The following is a 17,996-nucleotide window of genomic DNA, read 5'->3' as shown; positions in this document are numbered from 1 at the left end:
CATGATGAAGTAAACACATCTATGTGTAATCTCTTGCACACCATCACAAAAGAAGACTTTGAGATATATTACAATTAGCTTCTAGGGCAATATTCAACACACAACAATATCGTGCGGTATGTAATAAATGGGTGGTGTTGTCACAACTGTATATGGAGGAGGAGGTGGCCTAAATTTGGACGATTGTTTCATTATGGAAATGTCGACACCACCAACTTGGTGGAAAGATTATGGCAATACATCAAGTACACCCTATTGGATGCAAGGATTAACAGATCTATGGTAGATCTTATACATGCACTTATTGGAGATTCACAAATTGGCACTCGCATGGGTGGAACTTTGCTTGAGTTCTTCAAACAAAAACAAGAGATAGGTTGACCGCCGCTACTAATATCTTTGTAATTTGCAACTCACATGAATCTTTTAAAATTTCCCATGTCATTTTCTTACATCTTATGTTGTGGCAGCTGATTGTGGATGTTACAACATCCATGGATCATCAAAGAGACATACGGCACGATTGCTTGAAGGGGAGCGAATTCTTCAACATTATCAAGGCAATCCATCATGTTTGGAAATTGTGAATGAGATGACGTTACTGTTCAAGATACAAAGCATCTCAACAAAAGGTCAATGGTATCATGTTAGCATGCAATCCAATTATTGTGATTGCCCTGATTGGAGCAGTGATTGCAAGCATCTCATTGTGGTATGAAATTGATTATCAGTAGCCACTTTCCACATTTGCTTTCCATCTTGCCAATTGTTGATAGTGCACATGCATTGGTCAACCATGGTATCAATGAAGAACCAGTTCTTCAAAATGATGATCAAGACCTCTGTGAGATAGATTCAAGTGAGGAGTTACCCAAATGTATAGAGGAGTTTAGGGAAATCCTTTGTCAAATTGAAGATGGTTTGCAAAACAAAGATGAGATGGAGAAAGCTATTCAACTACAACAATTAAGGATATCCAAGGATAACCTCATGAGCTTGGTAGCTCCAAAGAAGATTGGCATGCCAACATGTGGGAGCATTCGCCAAATTCAAGTAGATGTTACACACACTAGATTGGATCATGGAATTACACACAATATACCTAATAGTTTAGATGAGGATTCTCCCCAACCTAAGTGTCCTCATGTTACTGGAGTCCTAAGGCGAAAACATCAACGAGGGGCAAGCATTGTGTTCGCTTTGAAAAGAGACTTCGCATTTGGTGTCCTCATTGTTGTACAAAAACATTGAATCTGATAAATATTGTGACACCAGCCAGCCATAGCTGAACAAAATAGAGAGTAAAGTCACTACTATTGAGCTTGCAGGGCAAAAAGGCTGAAGCCTATAAACACCAACAATAAATCCAAAACCTAGCAATCTCTCTCTCTCTCTCTCTCTCTCTCTCTCTCTCTCTCTCTCTCTCTCGGTAGCTCGGCGTCCAGATTAGGTAAAACAATAAAACATTAAATTGAATAGTAAAACATAAAATTCATTAGTAAAATTAGCAGACACCAGCCAACCACAACTCAACAAAATAGAGTGTATACTCACTACTGTTGAGCTTGCTGCCAGAATATGAAGCCCATAAACACCAACAAATCATCTAAAACTTGGGTAGATGAAACTTAAATGTTGATTCGTATGAGATAGATGTGGCCGAGTTTACTTTACAATCCAACTTTACTTTGGGGGACAAATTTCTACAATAGGACTGCAAAAGTAAACTCGGACCGGTCCGAGTTTATGTTACTTTGGAAGAGACATTTCTACAATAGGACCGAGTGAAAATTTAAACTCAAACTGGTCTGAGTTTACTTTGGGAGATATATTTTAATAGAATGGCTGTGCAAGTAAACTCGGACCGATCCGATTTACTTTGTGAATTAGATATATGGACTTCTCTCAATTTACTTTAGTTGACTGCAATTTACTCAAAACAAGAAGACATTTCTTCAAGCACAATGGGAGATAAGAAAAATTTCCAGCCTTGGATGTTTGCTCTTCATGCGCTCTTGGAGCCACGTAATCTCTCTCTCTCTCTCTCTCTCTCTCTCTCTCTCTCTCTCTTAGTATGGCCATATCTAACTCACTATGGCCATAGTGAGTTATATACGGACTGCTCTGAGTTTACCTTAGCTTGGTTGACTACAATTTACTCAAAACAAGAAGACATTTCTTTAAGCACAATGGGAGATAAGAAATATCTCTCTCTCTCTCTCTCTCTCTCTCTCTCTCTCTCTCTCTCTCTCTCTCGCGGCATGGCCATAGTCTAGATTAGGTAAAATAATAAAACATTAAATTCATTAGTAAAATATTGTGACACTAGCCAGCCCACAGCTGAACAAAATAGAGAGTATAGTCACTACTGTTGAGCTTGCAGGGCAAAAAGGCTACCAAAATGTGAAGCCCATAAACACCAACAACGTATCCAAAACATGGGTACATGAAACTTAAATGTATATTCGTAGGAGATAGATGTGGCTGCCAATTGAACTCTTAAATAGCATGCCTGACGGATCCACACATTGAACTCTTACAATCTCACTCATCCTGGGCATCAAGGTCTCTAACAAACACATCCGAACATTTTCCTTATGTCGTCCTCCCTTGTCCTTTAACCGAATGCCTGGAAAGAGCAAAGCCGGTTGTGAAAGCACCCGAAACAGCAAGGCTACTACTGCATAACCTACAATTCCTGATCGCATGGCCATAGTTGCTCCAACAGGCTGAAGGAAATGTAAATGCAACCAGTTCCTAAGTGTTTATCTAGTCCATCTATATCTCTAGGTGTCTATCCATTATCACTTACATCAATTTTGGGGCCGATAATGGTGTATAGAATGTGTATAGGCCTCGTACTCTTCAGTCATTATCCAAGAGTTTGGAGTCCATGGCCTCAAAGGAGTGTGCTTTTTAAGGGAGCTTCATGGAGGGATCTTTTGAAGGGAGCTCCATGTGTCAAATTGTATAAGGGTTAAACCCAAATTTTCTCATAAATCCTTAACCACCACCACCACCATCACATTGGGCGCCCACCATCATCACTGCCTAGCTCCTCCCCTTCTATCTCTCCTCCTCTCCATGTTCGGATCTCCCTCTCTTCCCCTCTCTCATACTTGTCCCTATCTCTCTCTCTCTCTCTCTCTCTCTCTCTCTCTCTCTCCCCTTTCCTCCTAGCTCCCTCTCTCTCTCTCTCTCTCTCTCTCTCTCTCTCACTCTCTCTCCCTCTCTCTATCTCTATCACCTCTCTCTTTCACTCTCTGTATCTCTCTATTCCTGTTGAAATTACCTAAGCTAGGGAGGATCAAGGAAAATAATGGAAATCATGATTGAAAAATGATGAGCGCAATTAACTCTTAAAATTGTTAATCAAAGCATCAACTTATATTAATCAAGATTACCTAAGCTAGGGAGGATCAAGGAAAATAATGGAAATCATGATTGAAAAATGATGAGCGCAATTAACTCTTAAAATTGTTAATCAAAGCATCAACTTATATTAATCAAGCTCACACAATGAGAGGTCAATCTTTACACGACATCTTATTGACATAACTACATACTGAAAATAGCATGAGGTCACTAAAAACCTGCATAGCTTCATGTAGCATCAATACACATCGCCCAATTGACATGTACAAGGACACACCTTCTAATCCCCATGTGAACATGCTCTCCTTCGAAAGCCATTTTACACCGACATTCAGTAAGACCTCTACATACTGACTGTGATGATCTACTGGCCGCTGCAAAGCTGATGCTGTTGCAATAGCGGCCTCTTCCTCTTCTCCTTCTAATCAATGCTGATGAGTTGCACTGCTGCGAGTCGACAAAGACTGTGCTTGTAGATGCGTACTGTTGTCTAGGAGGGAAGAACCCGGCTGCCTTTCGGCCTGCTCAGGAGTTGCATTAAGCTCTCGAGTTTTGTTGGAAGCTCTGTTGTTGCCTGTCAGATACACAAAGCTCGAAAGTGATGAAAGATCATCGTTTTTGAACTGCACATAATATATCTACTACACCTAAGCATGGAAATTCATTGCCGACACGCCATGTGAGGATACCACCAAGGTTGTTGGAGGCGTCTCTCTCTCTCTCTCTCTCGGCTACGCTACTATTGAGTGTAGGATGAAGTGTTTAAAGGATACGATTCATAGGTCGTGGTCTTTTAAAAATCAAATCACCCTTAGTTCTATCCCACAGCGAGAGCGTGGTCTTCTAAAAATTAAATCACCTATAGTGTTATTGATCATAATTTGGATAATTACTAGTCTTAATTCCTAGAGACAATGCTTTTTTCCTCATCCATGCAAGGCACAGTTGCTGGCCTAGTCTTAATTCCTAGAGACAATGCTTTTTTCCTCACCTATAGTGTTATTGATCATAATTTGGATAACTACTAGTCTTAATTCCTAGAGACAATGCTTTTTTCCTCATCCATGCAAGGCACAGCTGCTGGCCTAGTCTTCTAGAATAGAATTACCTGAAAACCTATTTATCTAACGTAGGACTTTCACTTAATATGTTGGAAAGCTACCCGACTAATCGGGTCCACCCGTCCGTAGGATGGTGCCGTCGGTGTGCTTCTAAACTCTATGTGCCTTCTTTGGCTCTCTTTCCATCCAAGTAGCCCTTTCACAGCAGAGAATCTGGTCCTTGCTTCACTTGCTCTCAAAGAACCAACTATGTAGCTACACTGTACCTTCTCGCTATTGCTTCACGACTTCACAAAGGAGACCTTGCGTCTTTCGTGGTGCTGCTGAAATCCAAGGTCTTCTCTTGCTGCTGCTGCTTCCCGGAGCCTCCTCTACTGCTGCTGTTGCTGGTGGTGCGGTAGCTGGTGAGGGCCTATGCCAGACTCGAGGGCTGAGCTGTTGTTGCTGAAGCTATGATGTAGCAGCCTCTTCTGCTGCTGCTGCAGTTGCTGGTGGTGCGGGAGGAGAGGAACCGTGGGGTAGAGCGTGGGCGAACTTGCAAGGCGACCTAGTGCAGTGACCTTGCAACCAGAAAGTGCAGACAGGAACCTTGTGTGGGCGGTGCCTTTTGGGTGCTACTGGTGTGGATGGCGGAGCCGAGGGATGAGGATGCTGTTGGTGGTGGTGGTGATGCCTAACAGTATACTCGGCCCAGATTTGGGAAATCAAACCCTGCCAAATTAAATTCCACCTACTAAACATTAATGTCACAATTATTCCTTTCCACATCCATAAATGGCACTTCCTAGCAACAGCGTTCACACCAGACACCGGGCTGCGTTTACTTTATCTGATCTAACAGTGTGCAATCACTGTATCTAGCGGACTACACCTACATCCATTGATCCCAACACTCCCTCCTTTGTGACTTAGTGTCGATGCTCGCCCCTGGACCAAAAAAACTCGTCCAAAAGACGTATCTAACGGACGACACCTACATCCATTGATCCCAACACTCCCTCCTTGAGTGACTTAGTGCCGATGCTCGCCCCGGACAAAAAAAAAACTCGTCCAAAAGACCCTTGTCTGCCAATTCTCCCCACACCGTCCGCCCTCTCAGACTTGGTTCGGTCGTCGGGCCCTCCCTCGCTGGTCAGCCCCCCTCACAACTCGGACGAACCACACCCCCCATCTCGACCAGCTCTCTCCCACGAGCGACAGTCACCCCGCCGTCACGCAGCTCTCCGGCGGAACTATGCCCGTCGACAGGACTCCAGTGAGAGCAGCCTAGAGATTGCACCCCACCACCTCTCCACGATCAACCCAAACCTACGACTTGGCTACTCCAACCGAGGAAGAAGATGATGACGAAGGGCGGCAAGAAGAAGAAGAAGACGACTTGTCCGCCATAGCTAGTCAAAAACTTAAAAACGAGGTGAAGATGAAGTTAAAAAGGTGGTATCAACCGAGTTGTACATGAAGGCTCGGCCCCTCCACTGGTTGAACCACCATGTCTCTGGCTCATCTCTTCCCCCGACCACACCATCAAAAGGAGTTAGAAATATGTGCCTTAAATTGGAATGGCAAAGGTAAAACAACTATGCTCACCTTGGATTTGAAGATAATGTATATGCACAGCACCATAGCCCTTGGCTATTGTGGTGCATCCCTCTACCTATCACCACCTCCTCCTATCAACTTCTACTCCTTCCTATCACCTCCTCCTCTATTCCTTCGCATTCCCAGTGCTAATAGAGAAGCAAACTGACACCATTGTGGAGTGCCATCCCAACAACAAGGATAGTGGCATGGAAGAGGGGTGGAAGTAGAAAAGTTTGCATCACCCGATGGTCTACATGAAAGTGGCTAATGTGACACTTGCTAAACTAGAGCACACATTTCACACCAGGCCTTAAATTTATGCAATTTGAAGTCCTTTGCACAAAATGGTGAGGCTTTAGTCAGAGATATGGCTGCTCCCTTTTTGCCGTTTTCTTCCTTCTAGCCATGCTATGCCTCCATTTCTGTAACTCATTCATTCATGTGTATGACGTTTGATGATTGTATGGTGGAGCATAATGCTAGACTTAAACATTGTGTACTGAGAAGTATTAGGAGCCAATAGAGCAGAGGGATGACTTGCTCTTGGTGCATTAGAGTAGGAGCCAAGGGGGTAGAGGGTCAACCCGCCCTTGGTGCAATAGGGGGGATGGTTTGTTTCATGGTGGTGATGCAAGGCTGACCCCACCTTCTCATGTCTTGGTGGTTGATGATTTTTTTTTAAAACTCCCCAAGGGTACTTCTCCAAGCAACATACTTCCATCTTCCTCCACCAAGGATGGTGAGCACTCTAGTGGTGGGTGACCTGTAGCCACCAAGGGTGTCCACCACACATGGACTGTCCACCACAATAGTGTCACACCATCCCAATGAGTCAACGAAGGCGCTAAGCATTGGGATCATCCCGCAGCATATTGAAGGCTCCAATGGCATCGACAACATCGACTGGCACTCCAACGGAATCTCTAGAGATAGGAGATTCTACCAAAGGCTACTGTCACCTCATGGCTTCCACCAAAGATAGAAGATGCCATTGACTGGACCTTAGGCATATATGGTCCCTCGAATCATCATAAAGGATATCCGACATCCTTCATTCTTCATCTCTCAATCATCTTCTTGGAGGACATCCTTTTTATCCTTAACCTAGGAGGACATCCTTTTTATCCTTAACCTAGGAGGACATCCTTATTATCCGACATCCTTCATTCTTCATCTCTCAATCATCTTCTTGGAGGACATCCTTTTTATCCTTAACCTAGGAGGACATCCTTATTCCATCTTGGAGGACATCCTTATCCTACTTCCCTCACCATCATCTTGAAAGATATCCTTGAGGCTCATCTGTCATACCACTTGTACCCTATGAAACGAATATAAGAAATAATACTCCTTTTCTAAAAGTGCCACTAATGCATGTGCTTGTACATCCCTACCCTTTGCGGTTACTAGTGTCAGGAATGCTAACTGGAGAGTCATAATAGCACAATGGAGCAGGCATGGAGAACTAAGGAAAGCTTAAATAGGGAAATGCAATACCACCAGGACAGGCTGAAGAATGAAGGATATCCGACATCCTTCATTCTTCATCTCTCAATCATCTTCTTGGAGGACATCCTTTTTATCCTTAACCTAGGAGGACATCCTTATTCCATCTTGGAGGACATCCTTATCCTACTTCCCTCACCATCATCTTGAAAGATATCCTTGAGGCTCATCTGTCATACCACTTGTACCCTATGAAACGAATATAAGAAATAATACTCCTTTTCTAAAAGTGCCACTAATGCATGTGCTTGTACATCCCTACCCTTTGCGGTTACTAGTGTCAGGAATGCTAACTGGAGAGTCATAATAGCACAATGGAGCAGGCATGGAGAACTAAGGAAAGCTTAAATAGGGAAATGCAATACCACCGGGACAGGCTGAAGATGTAGAACAAGAAGCACCACTGCACCGTCCACTATGCCGTCCAAAAAGATTAACGAACGGAATTCCAAAGCAGCTGGAAAGACCGAATCCAGAACAACGAAGGAATTAGGAAGAAGATCACCAAGAACCAGATAATGCGATTCCTTAGCTGCCGCTGGAAAGACCGATTCTAGAACCACTAAGGAATCAAGAAGAAGATCTCCAAGAATTACCAAATAGGAGTTGTGAGCAGGATGTCCCTCAAATACCCGAAATTCAAAGGCAAGAGTGAGGAGGATCCGGAGGCCCACATCTTTGCCTTTGAAACGATGTTCCAGGCAGCAAACAGAGCTCCGTTGGGGCGAAAGACAGAGTATTTTACTACAACGTTGGGTGGCAAAGCCACTAGCTGGTATGCCAGTATGGTCTAGAGCACTTCTAGACATTTGAGGAGTTGAAGAAGGCTTTCGTGAAAAGATTCAGGAAATAAAAGACCATAACGGAGGTACTAGAAAAGTTGCAGAGAATGACACAGAAAAAGAGGCCAATAGAAGACTATGCAGCCGAATTCAAAGCAATGCTGATGCACCTGGACCAGCCCAACCGTCTTGCTCCAGCCACACTGAGCCAGTGGTTTGTGACAAGACTGAAGGAGAAGCTTCAGACAGCAATAGCCTCATACGACATGGAAGCCCTAACATGGAACAAGTGGTGGCAAGAGCCGCCATCTAGAGCTGAAGGAGTCCTGAAGCAAATAAACAAAGACTCCAAGAAGAAGAAGGACAAGAGGAAGAAGAAACCTCGAAATCTGATTCTAGAGAGGATACCTCAGAGTCAAAATACAGTCAGGAGTCAAATAGCAAAGAGTGGAAGCCCTAGAAAAAGAAAGGTAAGAAGCAGGTAGAGAAAGCTTAGGAAGAACTAAGGACATCCCTAGCCAAGATTTCCGGAGGACACACAAGATCCGAACTCGGTGCATGAGGTGCAACAATCAAGGGCACACAAAAGAGGAGTGCCAGTTAAGAGGCACACAGCAAGTGTGCACCATCTATGAAAGGGACAATCACTCTGCAGAGACGTGCTACTATAATATACAAAATACGAATCCAAGGGTAGTGGAAAGGAAGCAACAGCAAGCCCCCGTTATTAACCAGTAGGTCGCCAACAAGACCTCAAATCAACAAACCATATGGAAAAGGAGGTGGAGGATTTGGGAGAGGTGGAAGATTCGGTACAAGGGGAGTCTACTTCTATTGTAATGTTCTAAGGCACAGACCGAATGAGTGCCCCATATTTTAGTGCCATCAGTAGGAACTGTAGGAGACAAGGCCAACAAGGGAGGCAAACACTATAGGAAATGATATGCAGCTGTGAATATGGTGAAAATAGACCATGTAACAGGAAAGGAAAAGCCACCAGAAGTGATGGTCGTGAGACAAGATCACAAGGACTTGTCAAGATGCCGACAGGCAGTAATGCCAAACCAGAACAGGTACAGAAGCCAAAGCAGTGGTGGGCAAGACAACAAAGAGCCATGACCGGATCACCAAACTAATGCAAAGTGCACAAGGAATGGTAACCATGCCTGGGAAATTTTGAAGGAAATCCGGAAAGGACAAACCTAATCAAGAAGAGAGAGGAAATTTCGACACGAAAGAAGCCAGTTTGCAACAAGAGGGAAACCAAAGGACAGACGTTGAAGTGCCAACTAGAGCCAATTATAGCCCAGAGCAGCAGAAGCGTCACAAGAAAAGAAATAGAGGAAAATCTAGAAAACATCCAGAATGGAAAATTGACAAAGGAAAGTCACGAAAAGGAGACAGAAGCAAACCAAGAGGAAAAAAGAATATGTAGAGGCCAAGATGGGCCCACTAGAAAGGAGGAAAGGAGCAATTCCAGGAAGGAATATGACTTATGGGAGGATCTCAGCAAGATGCAATTGAATATGACTTATGGGAGGATCTCAGCAAGATGCAATTGAATATCACTCTGGATCAAATGTTGAACCTAGTTCCCAACTACAGACAGAAGCTACTGGCAGGCCATAGTGTCAAATGAAAAATTGGCACAGATGCCTTTGCAGAAACCAAAAAACATGGTAACAAAATTCAGAAAGGTGAAAACAGTTCAGGATTGTGATACGTCTATTCTAGAAGTAACCATCAGGATTAGAGGTGAGACAATGACAAGAGTCATTCTCGTCAAGGGTAAATATAATATCAGGTAGCCTGGCTAAAAAGCTAGGGATTACTAACATGTAGCCTACTCCGTTCTAGATTCGCATGGCTGACCAAAGAAGCATTTGACACCTATCAGAATAATCAAAGGAGAACAAATAGAAGTGGCAGGATGTAGCTTCACTACTGTGTTCATTGTTCCTAAGATGACCGAGATAGCAGGTGCATATCCCATGCTCCTAGGAAGGCTTAAGTGTGGAAGAATAAAGCTTAACTAGGAGACAAACAAGATCATGATTAGAAGAGGCAATTTAAGAAAGTCTGCATCTCAGTGGTGGCAGGAATACGCTAAACCCAACAAGCTAACAAATGCATGCAGAAGGCCTAAACTACCTAGAAGGGGTAGAAGATGATGAAGAGAAGCAGATCTTGAAGGAGAATCCAAATCTGTTATCCTTGTTTGAAGCATACATAGAGAAGATTGTGCAAAGGTATGATCCAGAGGTTCTAGTAGCTCATCCTAAAGTGATAGTGAATGAGGAAAGCACTTGTAAAGAGGAAGAAGACACTCAGGATAATGTGGAAGGAGCTACAGATTGAACAGGAAAAGGACATGGTGGCTCTAAATCAAGAGGAAGCCGAGCTCATGAAAAGGAATATCAGAGTTCAAGAAGACAAGCTCGAGGAGGTGAACCTAGGGGATGATCAACAACCCAAGACAGTCATCAGGATTAGTGCCAAACTAGATCAAGAATTCAAAGGGAGGCTCTTGGAATTGCTTAATTCCTCCAAATGTTTTTGCTTGGATTTATTCTAACATGAAGGGGATTGATCCTAGTTTCTACAAGCATATAATTAATCTGAAAGAAAATGCAACCCCAATCAGGTAGAGCAAATACAAGATGAACCCAAACTATGCCAAATAAGTGAAGGATGAGATTGACAAATTATTGAAGGTAGGGTTTATCTATCCTATGGATCAGGCAAAATGACTATCCTGATAGTCATTGTTCCAAAAAAGAATGAAAATCTTAGGGTGTGCATTGACTACTACAAGCTCAATGCTTCCATTATATCTGACCCGTTCAAATTGCGTTTCATTGATTCCTTGCTAGATGCAGTAGCATGGCATGAAACATATTCTTTTCTGGATGGATTTAATGGGTACAATCAAGTGTGAATGGCCTAGGAAGATAAAGAAAAGATTGCTTTTGTGACAGAATGGGGACATTTGTCTCCAATGTGATGGCATTCGAGCTAAAAAATGCTCCTGCTACATTCTAGAGGATGGTTCAAGATATATTCTATGAATATCTAACCACCTTCATGAGGGTGTTTGTGCATGACTTTAGCATGGAAGAATAAAGAACACATTACACACCTCACAATGTGCCTGGAAAAGTGTAGAGGGGCTAAACTGAGCCTAAATCCAGCCAAGTGTGCCTTCGACGTAACTGGTGGATCTCTCTTGGGACACAGTGTGTCTTGCGGTGGATCCGTCCAAGGTCACAGTCATTGTGAAGCTGCAGCCCACCAAGAATGCCAAAGAGCTTGCAAGATTCCTAGGGATAATCAAGTGGCACAGTAGATTCATGAGGTTCCTAGCTAATGTGGCAGTGCCCTTGTACAACGTGGCAATGAAGGCTACAGAATATGTCTGGTCCAGGTCCTGTTATGAGGTGTTCCGAAATCTCAAGAAGATACTGTCAACAACCCCCATCCTCCAGCGGCCAACTATATAACATGGTGTTCCATGTGTTTGTCGATGCCTCTGATGTAGCCATTGGTAGTGCTCTAATGTAGGAAGCACGGGAGGGATGGTACAAACCAGTGTACTATGCAAACAAGAAACTTTCCAGACCAAAAACTAGATCCCTTTTCCACCCACATGCCCACTTTATTTGGGGTGTGTTCACACCTACCATGACCTCTTTCTCTCACCCTTTATCACTTGTACATCATATATTTCAACATCCCCTCTCAATGCCACCATGGGACAATGCCAAACATGGAATTGGACATACAAGAACAAAATGACCCCCTCTCAACCATAGGATAGATGACAAGGTAGGAAGCCTTTATAAATTAGGCTTTTATAAAAGTGATGAGTTATAGGGAAATGTGGTTCACTCCCAATTCTAGTAAACATGCTTCACTCTTCAACTAGAAGAGTTGCTTATCATGTGAGGAACTTACAAAATTTTCCTCAACCTTAGTAACATCTTTGGTGCCATCTCTTCCATAGTAGCTTCGTGCACCACCCTTGTTGTTCCTTCGCTTTGATGAAAGTTGCAAAAGATACATTTTAAGTTGGATTTGTACGTACCATGTTTCATCACAAAGGCTTGAGTTTTCATTGTAGATGTAGATCCACCCTTTGCTTTGACCTTTAGTATATATCGTACTTGAACTTTCCAAGTATGGAAACCCTCGGCATCAAACTTCTCAATCAAGGTTCCTATCTCCTTCATCATGCTTGATAGGGGTAGGAGAGGTCTTACCCACACTTGCAATAAACAAGGGCAGTGTTGTCTAACTCCATTTACAAGGTAAAAATTAATTCAACGTTGACGAGTGATCTTTGCTAAACAAAAGAACCTCTTGATTTTTGATGAACAAGAGTCCTCTTGAATCCTTTGGCTTTATAAGCCTTGGAAGAAAAAAAGGGTTGAAAAACCTTAGAGGAAAAGGTTTAAAGAAAACCTTATAGAAAAGTTTAAAATAACTTTTAGAAGATCCCTCCAAGGGTTTACCTTAGAGAAGGAGGGTTTCTTTTAAATATAAAAAACCAAGGTTGTTTAAAACCTTATTGAATAGCATTTTTTTTCTATGAGAAAAACGCGATCAATGTTTGTTGATGTTGCGTTGCTCGCTATGCCGTGGTTTGCGTGCGGCATTGCTACAGTCTTGGCTCGTTGATGTAGCCAAGTCAAGTGCAGCAAGACTTTAAGCTTCTTGCATAGCCCACCATACAAGATGGCAATCGACGGACTGCAGTGGACGGACGGTAGCTTACGTTGGGCTATAATGAAAAAAACTATGAGACAGACGGCGACGGACGAAAAAAAAATAGGGCTGCATTTTTTTTAAAGATTCGCCAATGCTCTTGTTGATGATGTTTCTTGTTGCTTTGATGAGAGTCTCAGAACAAACACTTTGCAAAGAAGCTCCAATGCTTCCTCTTCAAGGCTGCAAAGAGAGATGTCAATGGACGGAACCAAATTGACAGGAAAAAAATAACAGAAACCTCGATTTTTAAAAAAAACCCAAAAATTTACCAATTTTGCTTGTGTTTTTTTTCATTCTTCTCCTCCGGCTTTCTCGATTTGTTGGCTTCCTTCACTTGTTGAAGATTTTGAATTTAATGATGGAATCTCCTCTTTGATGAAGCTCTTTTGTTGCCTTCCTTCTTGATGCCTTTTTGCTTCTCACCTTCTTCTACCACCGTCCTTCTTGATGAGGATGTGAATGGCTTATGAAATGAGAGAGAAAGAAAAAAGGGAATTAAAGGGGAACTTAGTCTTTGATGAAATTATGGAAATTATGCACAACGGAAGCAATAGTTGATGACAAGATAGAGCAACATATATGAGAGAGCAAGAACACAAGATGTATAGAAAGCTGGCTCCAAAGTTGGCTTAACTTTCACCTTCAAGTGTTGAACTTGTTTTATGTTACAAAAAGTGAGGCCTCCTGCTCTAGGGTTCACCAAGGGCTAGGGTTAGGCCAACCCTAGATCCCTTTTCCACCCACATGCCCACTGAATTTGGGATGTGTTCACACCTACCATGACCTCTTTCTCTCACGTTTTATCACTTGTACATCATATATTTCAACATAGTCCAGCCCAGAGAAGGAGTCACTAGGAATGATCTACTCCATCAAGAAGTTCACACACTACTAGGTAAGATGTTTAAGTTTCATGTAGATCACAAAGCTCTCCTATATTTAATAAACAAACTAGACCTAGCGGGAAAGTTGGCCAGATGGATGCTCTTGTTGTTGCAGGAATTTGAGTTCAACATAAGGCACACCCCCGGGAACAAGCATGAGTTGGCAGACTTCCTGTCGTCAAGACTAGAAACAGGAGAAGAACTAAAAGGGGTGGAAGACGATTTCCTAGATACACAGCTTTTCCTCACAGAAGGAGAAATACACAACTGATACGATGAAATGCTGCAATTCATGTCTGACTCGTCCTTTTCAGAGTACATGTCTAGAGATCAAAGAAAGAAGCTGACCCTCCGAAGCAAGTCATTCATGGTAGTGGTTGGGCAACTCTACAAGATGTGTCCTTGAGCACAAGCAACAGGCTATGTTAGCAAAAACACATCAAGATGTAAGCGGTGGGCATTTTTCTAGAGAAATCGCCAGCATGAAAGTGTTCCAGGCAGGAATGTGGTGGCCAACTGTATTAAAAGATGCACACAAGTTTGCAAGGGAGTGAGACATGTGTTAGTGGACTGGGGCAACCAAACGATGCAGACATGATGCCTCATAATCGAGTCCTACCACTCAAGTCATTCTAGAGAAATCGCCAGCATGAAAGTGTTCTAGGCAGGAATGTGGTGGCCAACTGTATTAAAAGATGCACACAAGTTTGCAAGGGAGTGAGACATGTGTTAGTGGACTGGGGCAACCAAACGATGCAGACAGGATGCCTCATAATCGAGTCCTACCACTCAAGTCATTCCAGAAGTGAGGTCTAAACTTCATCGACCCATTCAAACCAGCTGCTCAAAGGATATGAAACAAGTACATTTTGGTGGCCAACAGATTATTGTCCAAAGTGGGTGGAGGCCAAGGCCATGAGAGACTGAAAGGCATCGTCCACCCAATAGAGATAGTCAGTGACCACTTCATTAATGATGTAATTAGGAAGATGACAGAACAGCACATGGTAATACACAAAAATCGAGTCTATTACCCACAAGCCAATGGCCAAGAAAAGTCCACCAACAAGATCTTGAAGGGAATCCTAATCAAGACAGTAAATGAGAACAGGAACGACTGGGACACAAAGCTGCACTCAGCATTATGGGCATTCCGGACAACTTATAAGAATGCAACAAGACTTATGCCGTTCAGCATGGTTTATGGACTTGAAGCAATGGTGCCAATGGAATTCCTTACATAGAGTCTCAGGATTGCAATGGCAGGAAATCTATCTTTGAAAGAATCAGAGGTGCACAGGATAGAACAACTCCTCAAGTTGGATGAAAGGACACTGCACCGCGTATGGATAGCGGAAATAGTGCAAAAGAGAAGGAAGCTGCAAGTGGATAGGAATACAAAGTTCAGGATCCTTGAGGAAGGAGATGCTATCCTAGTGTTCTCATCAAGAATGGGACCCCACCCTGGAAAATTGAAAATGAGATGGATAGGCCCATTCAGGATTGTGAGGAAACTGGGAACTGGAACTTTTGAATTAGCAAGTCTAGATGGAGAAAGACTTAAAAAGCTGGTAAACAGCTATAGGCTAAAGTCTTATTATGGAATGATGTTGCCAGAAGAAAAAGTGTGTCCCAAAGGAAACCAGAATCTTGATCCGGAGATACCTCAGGAACCATAATCCGGGTCCAGCCCAAGAGCAGGAAAGAGTGCAAGATTCTGAAGAAATAAAAAATGGAAAAGAAGAAAACCCAAAAATAGATATCCCATATGTAAATATGATAAATGTATGCACAATTATCAAGGAGCCAGGTGGTGGCAGTAAAAGCATGGTGCAAGCAGGGAAAAAAAGTTACCGCCACCACAAAAAAGGAGGCATGAATGTGAAGGGAAACTTGTCACCTCGCCATCACCTATTCTCGGTGCATCTACTCATTGAATGCTCATTAGCCTTAATGAGTTATGTTTAAAAAAAAGTGATTAAGAACTAATCAAAGATTAATCTTTCACTAATCTTTCCCTCTTTTACACTAATCAAGGACTCTAATTAACAACTAATCCCTAATTAATTCACACAATTGAGCACATCATTGGATAGAGCAAAAAAAATGCTAAGCTATGTGCATCAACAAATGTGTAAATTAATCTAAAATAGGAGATTAATTAGACTCTTAATTTTGGTCTCTTCTTTTAAGGCAAAATTAAGCAAAAGAGAGTCAAATTTATCCAATTGATGAAGAAATTGGTATAATTAGGTGTTTTGAAGCATGTATACGCTCTCAAAACACTCAAAAACACTAATTTCAACTACTTACATGATCAATTTGGACCCTAATTAATATATTTTCTAAAGTCTTTACTTCTTGAACAAGATTAACCACCCTTAGTGACAAAAACCAATCCATTAAGAGAAATTAGTCGAATTCAAGGATTTTTTATGGTTTTGAGAAATTTCTTGAAGGATTAAGCTACTCCTAATGCTTGCTAACACTCTAATGCAAACAATTTCAATAGAAAACACACAAATTAAGCTAAAATAAATTATGTTAATTCTATGTTTAATACTAAAGAGAGCTAACATTCACTAAAAATTACATTCTATTGCATTGTTTAATGCAATGGATGCAAACTAAGCCTAATACAAACTATGTGCAAGCCTTAAGAACATTAAAAAACATATTAACAATAACAAAAACAACAAATTAAGCAAAAAAGCATTCTTTACAAAACAAAAAAAGAGCTGTTTCTCACAAAATCACATACAAATCTCCATCAAATCCACATCTTTTTCATAGGAAACCATTAATCAAGCTAATGGATAATTCATAGATTAGAGGAAAAACGATGGAAAAATCCAAGGGATGGCTCCCCCACAACGGCGCCAAAAATGTTATCGCTCACCCAACCCCCCTTGAAACACATCCAACAAGAGATTACCTGGTGAACCGCAACTATTGTGAGGATCTTTCCAATGGCCGAGCTTATAACCCTTGAGGTCTCCAAGCTCTACAACTCCTTGAGATGCAATTCCACCATGCCTCCCCCTGTGAGAGCGTTGTAACATAGTCACGTTATACTACAAGTACTCGTCCCTCCTCTCACCTCACATCACTCAGACACACTCACTAGCATGCATTAGAGAGAGAGATTAGCAAGAGCAAGACTCAATTGCACAATGGGAGAGTATACTGTATTATGAGAGAAATTCACTTATATACATGGCCATAAGTGTTCACACTCACTTAAACTATAGCCGACTGGGCACTTTAGGCTCATAAGAGGCCTAATGCTATTACAATGACTACTCTCATAAGAGGCCTAATGCTATTACAATGACTACTCTCATAATATATCCATGAAGTACATCACTTGGGACTTCATCCTACATGCTACCACACTCTCTTGAAGCGGGAATCGCCATAAATACTCCGTCACACCATTACAGGCAGCCATCCAAATTATAGATTTGGACACCATTGCTTCATATCTTAAATGTACTTTGGTGTATCTACCTTGACTCCTTGATGTAAGATAATGGTGGTAGTTCTTGTTACCCCTAGAAATGGATTAACAGTGGTGTGCTTTTTAGGGTTAGGGTTTGGGGGGAGTGATTAGTGGTAATCACTTGCTTCCTCTCTCTCTCTCTCTCTCTCTCTCTCTCTCTCTCTCTCTCTCTCTCTCTCTCTCTCTCTCTCGTGAGATTAGGCTAATCAACGCGATCCTCTTATGGGGAGATCCCACAAGATCTTCGTTTGAGAGAGCTTGCATCACCCATAGGATTAGAGCAACCGCCTCAGTGTGGCAACGAGTGTGGGAGGACGACAGTGATGAGTGGCCATGGTGGAGCTCTTGAGCTATGCTTGAGCTCAGCAAATAAGCTTAGTGTGATTAGTGAACTTAAAGAGAGCAAAAAACTAAAAAATTAAGCCTAATTACTTGCAATTAGAATAATTAGAGTGACATTAGTGTTCTAAACACTTGCTTTGACTCAAATCTATGTTTAGTTCACTCCAATTAGACCTTAATTAGTAAGAATTAGCAC

The sequence above is a fragment of the Cibotium barometz genome, chromosome 4 (assembly GCF_041138505.1).
Source record: "Cibotium barometz isolate CiBa-2024 chromosome 4, ASM4113850v1, whole genome shotgun sequence".
NCBI lineage: Eukaryota > Viridiplantae > Streptophyta > Polypodiopsida > Cyatheales > Cibotiaceae > Cibotium > Cibotium barometz.
This window is presented reverse-complemented; position numbering follows the sequence as displayed.